Genomic DNA, 8,854 nt, shown 5'->3' with positions numbered 1-8,854 from the left:
TGGAGAGGAGATCACTTCAAGAAATAAAGAGTAGCAGAGTCGGCAGGTCTTGGGCTTGGAAGGGGAGGGAAGCAGAGAGCTAAGCCAAGACTTCCAGACTGGGTAACTTGCAGATGGGAGGGCCACTCACTAAAATGGCAAACAGTGGAGGAACAGCAGTTTTGGGAGATGATATGCTCACTTCCAAATATGTTCACACTGAAATGCCTGGGGGATGTCCCAGTGGAAATGTTTGTGCAAGAGGTAAGAGCTTCCCAACTGCTGTGCCTCAGGAAGAGGGTATAGATGTGCTACATATTTTCTTAGTCCTCATGGCAGCATGAACTTCCTCGGAAAAGACATCGGTCTTGGTAAACTGTGTTGCCATGAAAATACCATCATTCTTTATGTGTGCCACGATATGGAAAAGGTTGGAAAGTATTAATGTATAAAGCTTGTTGGATAAGAAATTCTGAAGCTCAGGAGAGAGATCTGGACTAGAGATAAAAGATTTGTATGGCACGAGAACATTAGAACATAGGTTGTAACTGGAGCCATGGAGTGGAGATCACGTGTGGAAAGAGAGACTGGAGCAGAACCCTAAAAAACAGCAACATTAGAGAGAGGCCTCTAGAGAACGAGGAAGACAACTGGTTGAGTGCTGTCACCCGAGCCCAAGGGGTTTCCAAAAAAAAAAAAAAAAAGAAAGAAGTTCCTGATATTACTAAGCTCAGGTGGGATCAGGACTGAGACACACTTGCTGACTTTAACCACATTATTGGTGACTTTGACAAAACCAAATTTTGAAGGGTTGAGAAAAATGTACAAAGTAGGGAGTATTTAAACTTTTTCAAGAATTTTGACTATGCTGTAAGGGACAAGTCAGTCAGGTGCGTGGGGCAACAGGGGATGAGAATTCTTTTAGAAAGCTATTTTTAGAAAGATATTGCTTAATTTAATTTTAAAACATTTAAAATTCATTTTTAAAAAGATTTTATTTATTTATTTGATAGAGAGATCACAAGTCGGCAGAGAGGCAGGCAGGCAGAGAGATAGAGGGGGAAGCAGGCTCCCTGCTGAGCAGAGAGCCCAATGTGGGACTCGATCCCAGGATCCTGGGATCAGGACCTGAGCCGAAGGCAGAGGCTTAATTAACCCACTGAGCCACTCAGGTGCCCCTAAAATTCATTATTTTTAAAAAGCATCATGTGTATATGGTTAACAAATCAAATAATACAAGAGCAATTATGTGCTGCATTTCCCACCTCAAGTAATGAGCCATTTTAACTTTCCGGCTGATTCTTCAGTATGACTAAATATGCTCATAACTGCTATTCTTTGATCTTTCACTTTTAAATGTTTTATTACCTCCTATGTATATATTCTCTTTAAAAGGTACAAAAGTGGAATCTTACCATTCATTCTGTTCTGCACCTCACATCTTGCACTTAAAATACCTTGGAGACCGTTCTATTTTTAACCTGGATAGATCTATCTTGTTCTTTTTAACAACTGCATAGTAATCCATTTATGGCTGTACCATATTATTTGTTTCCTACTGGTGGGCATTTAGATTGTTGCCAGCTTCTCAATTTCATCAGACAACTGTAATGGATAATGTTGTACATACATCCTTGCATATTTCTGTGAGCATATCCACAGAACAAATTCCTAGCAGTGGAATTCCTAGGTTTGTGCAGTGTACGTTTTGATAAATATTGACAAGTTGCCTTCCACACGGTCATGCTAATTTACCATCCCCACTAACAGGGTGTAAGAATACCCACCTCCCCACATTCTCACCATCGCTGTTTAAAAAGTTTGTGAATATTGTTGTAAGTGCTGAAATATTCTTGCATTGTTTTTATTTGCATATAATTGGTAACACTAAACAAGTTTTCAGGTGTTCATCTGCCATTATTGTTTTTTGTGAATGTCTTTTCTAACAGCGTTGTTTTAACGAAATTTACCCTTTGTCACATGTACGGCCAAGTGTTTTCCTAGCTGGTAGTGCGTCTTCTGACTTCACTGTATTTTTTTTTCCTTTGCCATATTTATTGGTCTTTTCCCTGATGGCTTTTAGGCTTTTTATGTTTAGAAAGTACCTTTTTTTTTTAAAACTTTTTTTTTCTAGTATGTTTATGGGTTTTCTTTTTACTTTAAATATTTCATCCAAAATAGACTTAAATGGCAAAGACCACTGTCATTTCTCACTACTGCTCAGAATGACATCTCCGTTATAGAACAGTTGGTCTGTTCTCAATGTACACAGTACCCATTCCTTTGTACCTTTGTTGAAAGGTTCCTTTCTCCAGGCTCACATGGCATGTGCCTTTCCCTCCTGTCCATCACTGCAAAAGCTATATTCCTTTCAGGAACAGCTCAAATCCCATATCAGCTAGAAAGTCTTCCATGCCCACTGTAGCCCACAAAGATCTTTCCTTTGCTGAAGCTCACAAGATCACATGCTGCCTTGTTTGAGACTCTCCTTTACTCAACTTTAACATATTTGCTGAATGAATCAAATATAACCTTTGGAAGTCCAGGTTCTTTCATCTACTTTTTCCTACCCCCAAAACAGCTAAAAGCACACTGGGTAAATGGAAGGAATTTGATAAAATACTTCTTGATTTGCCACATAAATGTATGCATTGGCTGCATATAGGATGGAATAAAAAAATAATGTAACGTATCTCATTAATAATTTGTATACTGACCGCATGTTGAAATGACCATTTTTAGAAATATTGGATATATATATATATATATATATATACACATGTTAGAGATGTGTGTGTGTGTACACACACACACACACACATATATATATATATATACATACATAAATATATATATTTTCTTAAGTTAAAGAATATCCAGGACCATTGTCGATTCTTGTCCTCAAGAAGGCTCATCATGCTTAGTGTTGGCTCCTACATTATGCTGGTTTGAGCATAAATAAGATGATCTCTTGGAGCCAAAGACAGTCTCATTGTCTCCAAAGGCTCTCATGGGCCAGTCTACAATCTGTACCTTCATGGATTATGAACACTATACATCTTTGAAAGTAACTGCTACAGACTTGAAATACAATGGTTCCTTTCAATAGGTCAGGCAACTGCTCAGCCAATAGAAGAGGTCAGGTTCAGAAGCTGAAGTGATTGAGGATCCTCAGTTAACCATGTAGATGGAGCCCTGGCCTATTGCTTTGGTCACGGGGGCCATTTTCTGCCATTAAGAAGTTATTTGGGACAGGTGCCACTTGGCTTGTAGTCTAGTCTCACTGCTGGTCAGAGCCCCTGTATTAGTTTCCTGTTTCTGTTGTTAACAAATCATTACAAACTTTCTGGTTTAAAACAACACAAATTTATTTTCTTACAGTGCTGGAGATCAGAAGTCTAAAATTAAGGTGTTGGCAGGACTGCATTCCTTACCAAGGAAATGGAAAATCCATTTTCTTGCCTTTTTTACCTGCATTTCTTGGCCCACAACCCTTCTTCACATCACTCCAACCTCCTGCTTCTATCATTCTCTCTCTCCTGCTGTGGTCAAATCTCCCTTTGCCTCCCTCTTATAAAGACACATGTGATTACATTTAGGACCCATCTGGATAATTCAGATTAATCTTTCGACTGGAAAATCTGTAATCCTTAATCTATGTATCTACACATCTGTACACATCTACAAAGTCCCTTTTGCTACCTAAGGTAGCATTCACAAGTTCCAGGGATTGGGATGCAAACATCTTAGGGGACCATTATTCAACCTGCCACAGCTTTATATACATTTCTTTGCACTGCCCTGGTGAAGGGAAAGAGCACCAGCTGTAGAGTCACAAGGTTTCCAAAGTATCCTTAAAATGTACAGACAGGTAGGTAAATTCGCATCTGTAACCACTGTGATCACTCTGAGACCATCATAAATTGGCCTCATTTCCATCAGCAACAATAATTCCCTCCCAGCATTGCTTCCTTTATTTTTTTTATTTATTTTTTTAAATGTCTTTATTTATTTATTTATTTGACAGAAAGAAATCACAAGTAGATGGAGAGGCTGGTAGAGAGAGAGAGAGAGGGAAGCAGGCTCCCTGCTGAGCAGAGAGCCTGATGCGGGACTCGATCCCAGGACCCTGAGATCAGGACCTGAGCCGAAGGCAGCAGCTTAACCCACTGAGCCACCCAGGCGCCCCGCATTGCTTCCTTTAAAATGCTCTGTAGTGCTAAAGCTGAACTCATTACTTCCTTGTCCTAAAAAACAAATTATTAGAGACAGTAAGACGCTTTCTACAGAGATGAGATGTTTTTCTCATAAGCTTTTAGTCCAACAAACATAGTCGTATCGTAGTTTATGGCATGCTTATAGAGTGTCACAGCACCTTGTTTCGTTTTAATACTTTATATTCTGTAAAATACCTGTACACACTCCAGTTCATTTGGGCACAGGAAAAGGAAGGTCTTGTGATTTTGGTTGCACCGATAAGTAAACTGAGGTTCAGAGAGGTTAAGTGACTTGAACAGGGTGGTTATGCAATGAGTTACAGACAGATCTCGATGCCAAACCGGATTTTTCTTTCCACTGCACTGTTCCTGGGTCAAACTTGATCTCGTGGGGCTGAGAAGGAACAGACTGATATCAGGATCTTAATACATTCTGAAGTTGGCCTTGGAATCCCCACCTCCTAAGCATGAGACAGACTGAAACCCACTTTTTGGAGGTCCTACTCAGAGATCAAAGTTAGGGGCAGATTGGGAATTTCAGGAATTCAGGGGAAGATCAGGGTAGCTGGCGAGTCAAAGGTACAGTGAGAACGTAATTAGAACTAATTAGAACAGTGTCTGTGTGTGCTCTGTGTAGCTGCTGACTGCTTTTCCAAAACGCTCAGGCGGGCCAAGTCTGTTTAAAAGGTAGCCAGCAGCAGGGGTGCTACTCAGGTACTCAACCTAGAGTACTGCTCAACCTAGAATTAGCCCTGACTTCTCTGAGGGCATTTCAAAGACTACCTGGAATAGCTGAGAGTTACCTGTTTGGGTCTCCTATTCTCAGGTTTGAACACTTAACTTAAGGAAGCACAGTAACTCCAAAGCTCATGCTCTTTTACACCGGCTTTCTGGAGTCTCTTCCCAGTCTTGGATTTCTGTGACATCTCAAGGCATGGTAGCCGAGGCCCAGACTCTGCCACTGCACTGCCTAGGTTCAAAGCCCAGCTCTGCTTTGGCTTTGTGATGCTGTTTGGCACATGGTGATATATTATGATCTCTTCTTTTCTTTTCCCCTGTTTCTAACCAGACCTCTTTTGGTTCTTCCTTCCCTCTCCCCCACCCCCAAACTCAGTAACTACTGGCGGCCCTCAGACTTAGGATCTGGTCCTTTCATCATATCCATGTATTTTTGGAATTTACTACTCTTTAAACCTCAATCACTGTATATGACTGACTTCCAAATTTTTCTATCTAGTCTTACTATCTAGATGCCCAAACCAGGCCTTGGAATGGACATTTATTTATTTTTATTTTTTAAAGATTTAGTTGAGAGACAGAACATGAGCGGGGGGTGGGGGAGGGCAGAGGAAGAGGGAGAAGCCAACTCCCCACTGCACAGAGAGCCCAACATGGGGGCTCAATCCCAGGACCCTGGGATCATGACCTGAGCCAGTCAGATGATTAACTGACTGAGCCACCAGGGACCCCAAATGGACATTTTATTGCAAAGATATGTTTGAAAAAACATACCTCAAACTTCCATGCCAAAGGCTAAGCTTATCTCTTTCTCTCTCAATTTTCTAATTTCTCCCCATTTCAGTTTCCTGGGCAGTTTTCTGCCCAATAACAGATCTCCCTTTTCTTCTCAGTACTTGAATCCAGGTCCATTTCTCTTTTGTTCATTCATATATTAATTCAACAAGTACTTCTCAGCTACCTGCCATGTGTCAGCCATTGTGTTAGGCCTCAACATGCAAAGATTAGTCAGGCTTGAGGAGATCAGTCTTATGTGGGGGGCAGAGCCATATAAATAATTATAATATAATGAGGTAAATACTATAATAGAGGCTTCCACACAAAGTCCCCACTAGAATGTAGTAACAAATGCAAAGTGTACAGGAATTGGGGGGGAAGATTTCTGACAAAATATAACATTTGAGCCATCTTTTAGTACAAATGGTTCAACAAGGTTGCAAGGTGCCAGAGCTGGGGGAGAAAGAAGGGAAACAGAGGGAGTTTATGCTACGTCTCATAGGTATGAAAGGACATGGCAAGTCTGACAGGGTGGTATGAGAGTTCAGTGTGACTGATGTGAGGAGGAAAATAATTAAGACCAGTGCTGCTCAATATACCTTTTTGCAGTGATGGAAATGGTCTAAATCTGTACTAATGAAGGAGCCACTAGTCACATCGCCTACTGAACACCTGCAATGTGGCTAGTATGACTGAAAAGCTAAACTTTAAATTTTATTTCATTTTACTTCATTTAAATTTTAAATAGCAAGTGGCTACTATTGAACAACAATGGTTCAGGCACAGGATAAAGGACAGGACTCTAGGCACTAGGAAACCACTGAAGGTTTTTAAGCATAATACTGGCATAACTAGGGGTGTCTGGGTGGCTCAGTGGGTTAAGCCTCTGCCTTCAGCTCAGGTCATGATCCCAGGGTCCTTGGATCGAGCCCTGCATGAGGCTCTCTGCTCAGCAGGGAGCCTGCTCCCCCCACCCCCCGGCTCTCTGCCTGCCTCTCTGGCTACTTGTGATCTCTCTCTCTATCAAATAAATAAAATCTTAAAAAAAAAATACTGGCATAACTAGATATCTGAGGAAGGGAAAACTGGCAGTAGGGGTTAGAGGGTAGATGACTTAACACAGAAATGCCTGGTAGGCACCAGCCACCTGGGATGGAATAAATGGCATTTACATGTTATGGGTAGAATTTACTGGACTTTGTGACTTTGTCAGTGAAGGGGGGGTATAGTGAAGAGACAACTGAAATTTGCAGATTGAGCATGGGTGGAGGCCACAGATAGGATTAGGTTTGGAATGAGGGTAATGAGTTTGGGATATGTTGACTCTGAGGCGACTAACAACTATCTAGGATGGTATGACTACAAAACAGGAAAAATATTAACCTACAACTGTGGAGGTAGGGCCACCAATATATTTGGGAGTGATCAACACATAGGTGGTTGCTAAAGGTAGGGGAGTGGAGGAACTCACCCGAGTAGAAGTGGACTGGATGGACCCTAAGGAACCCTAAGCAATCAAAGTGTGGTCTATTTTGGTTTGCAACAGAGTCACCTGGGGTTTTTTAACAAAAAGCTGACTCTTCATTGTGAATGTATTTAATGCTATGGAATTACACACTTAAAAAATGGTAAATTTTATGGTATATGCATTTTAGCACAATTTTTTAAAAACGCAAAAAAAAAAAAACAAAACCCCAAATCTAATCAAGCCAAACCGATTGCCAGACCCCATTCCTAACCAGAATCACTGTTTCTGGAGATGAATCCAGGACTCTCCAGGTAACTGAAGTTCAATTAAAACTTGAAGTCCTTCAAGAGTAGAGAAAAACTAAGAGATAGGAAGAGAAAAATGGTTAAGGGCATGGTGAAGAAACCAAGGAAAAGCAGTTCAAAGAAGAAGGGGTCAGTAGTGACTACTGCCTTGACCCAGGGAAGACTGAACAAGGCCTCAGGATTTGGCAATAAGGGGGTCACTGATGAATGGGAAATCAGAGAGCAGCGGCTCTGGGGTTTATTCTTTCAAGGACTTCGCTCATGTTTGGTGGTAAAGAGATAGAGGGAGAGAGACTGAATAAACTTGAAGGGAGACTGGACAGAGGAAAAGTTGGTTTTGAAGATGAGAGAGAACTGAGCATGCTGGCAGGTGGACAGGAGAAGGAGTCAATGAGACCAAGGAGACACCCAAGGGAATCCTCAAAAAAACACAGTTGGGGAGAGGCAGTAGAGGTTGGGATCAGGAATTCGGGCCGAGATTATCTGGGTAAAAGCTCACTGGGTAAGTTCAGAAGTGAAAAGGAGGGAAGATGAAGGGGTTTAAGATAGAGGGCAAGAAAGACTTTCTGACACAACAAACAAGAATGGCGCTGGTTGGTGGCTAAGGTCATCTGCATAGATGAATGGAGCTGGGATATAGTCAAGAACCTGTAGAAGGGTAAAAGTCTAGAAGAGTCACTAGGGTGAAAGTGATCAGGAACTGGAATATAAAAAGATTGAAAAGTAGTACTGGAGTCTGAGATTGGAAATGGCACCAACCACATAATTATCCTGCACAAAATAGAAAAACTGGTTTTCCTAAATGAAGGTTTTGGTTCTGTTCTGCTGTTTAGGGACTGCACTAGTTGTTGCTCTGTCATGTATAAAGCTCAAATTCTCTAGCAGGAACTTTTCTAACTTCTCCAGCAAGAGATCCAATGTCGAACTGGTGGTTCAGACTCTCTTATTCCCTACTCCTCCTTCTATAACTTCAGAAAATAATAGGACCTTAAGGATTTTGAAGCTCATCAATCTAGTCTCCCTTCTTAGCTATATTTTGTTTTCTCACCTTCTCTCCACCAAACAAATCTTTCTCCATCTTCCACTTTCCCTTGGACTCAAGTCACAGGTGTCAAAAACCTGACAGACATCATTGACACCAATTCCACAGCATTTATGCTGAAGTCATCCAACTGTAGACTGCATTTTATGCCTGCTTCCCTGCACATATTCCCACCCCTATACTGGTATGCTTTGGCAGAGGATGCTAACGAAAAAAGTCCTGAATTAACTTACTCTCTGGCGTATTTTCCATTCTGAGCTTGGGTGAGGTTCTTTTTCTTAGCTGAAACCTTCCCTGGATGGGAGTGGTTAAAAGCAGAAGTTTCCTA

This window comes from Mustela lutreola, chromosome 8, assembly GCF_030435805.1.
Source record: "Mustela lutreola isolate mMusLut2 chromosome 8, mMusLut2.pri, whole genome shotgun sequence".
NCBI lineage: Eukaryota > Metazoa > Chordata > Mammalia > Carnivora > Mustelidae > Mustela > Mustela lutreola.
This window is presented reverse-complemented; position numbering follows the sequence as displayed.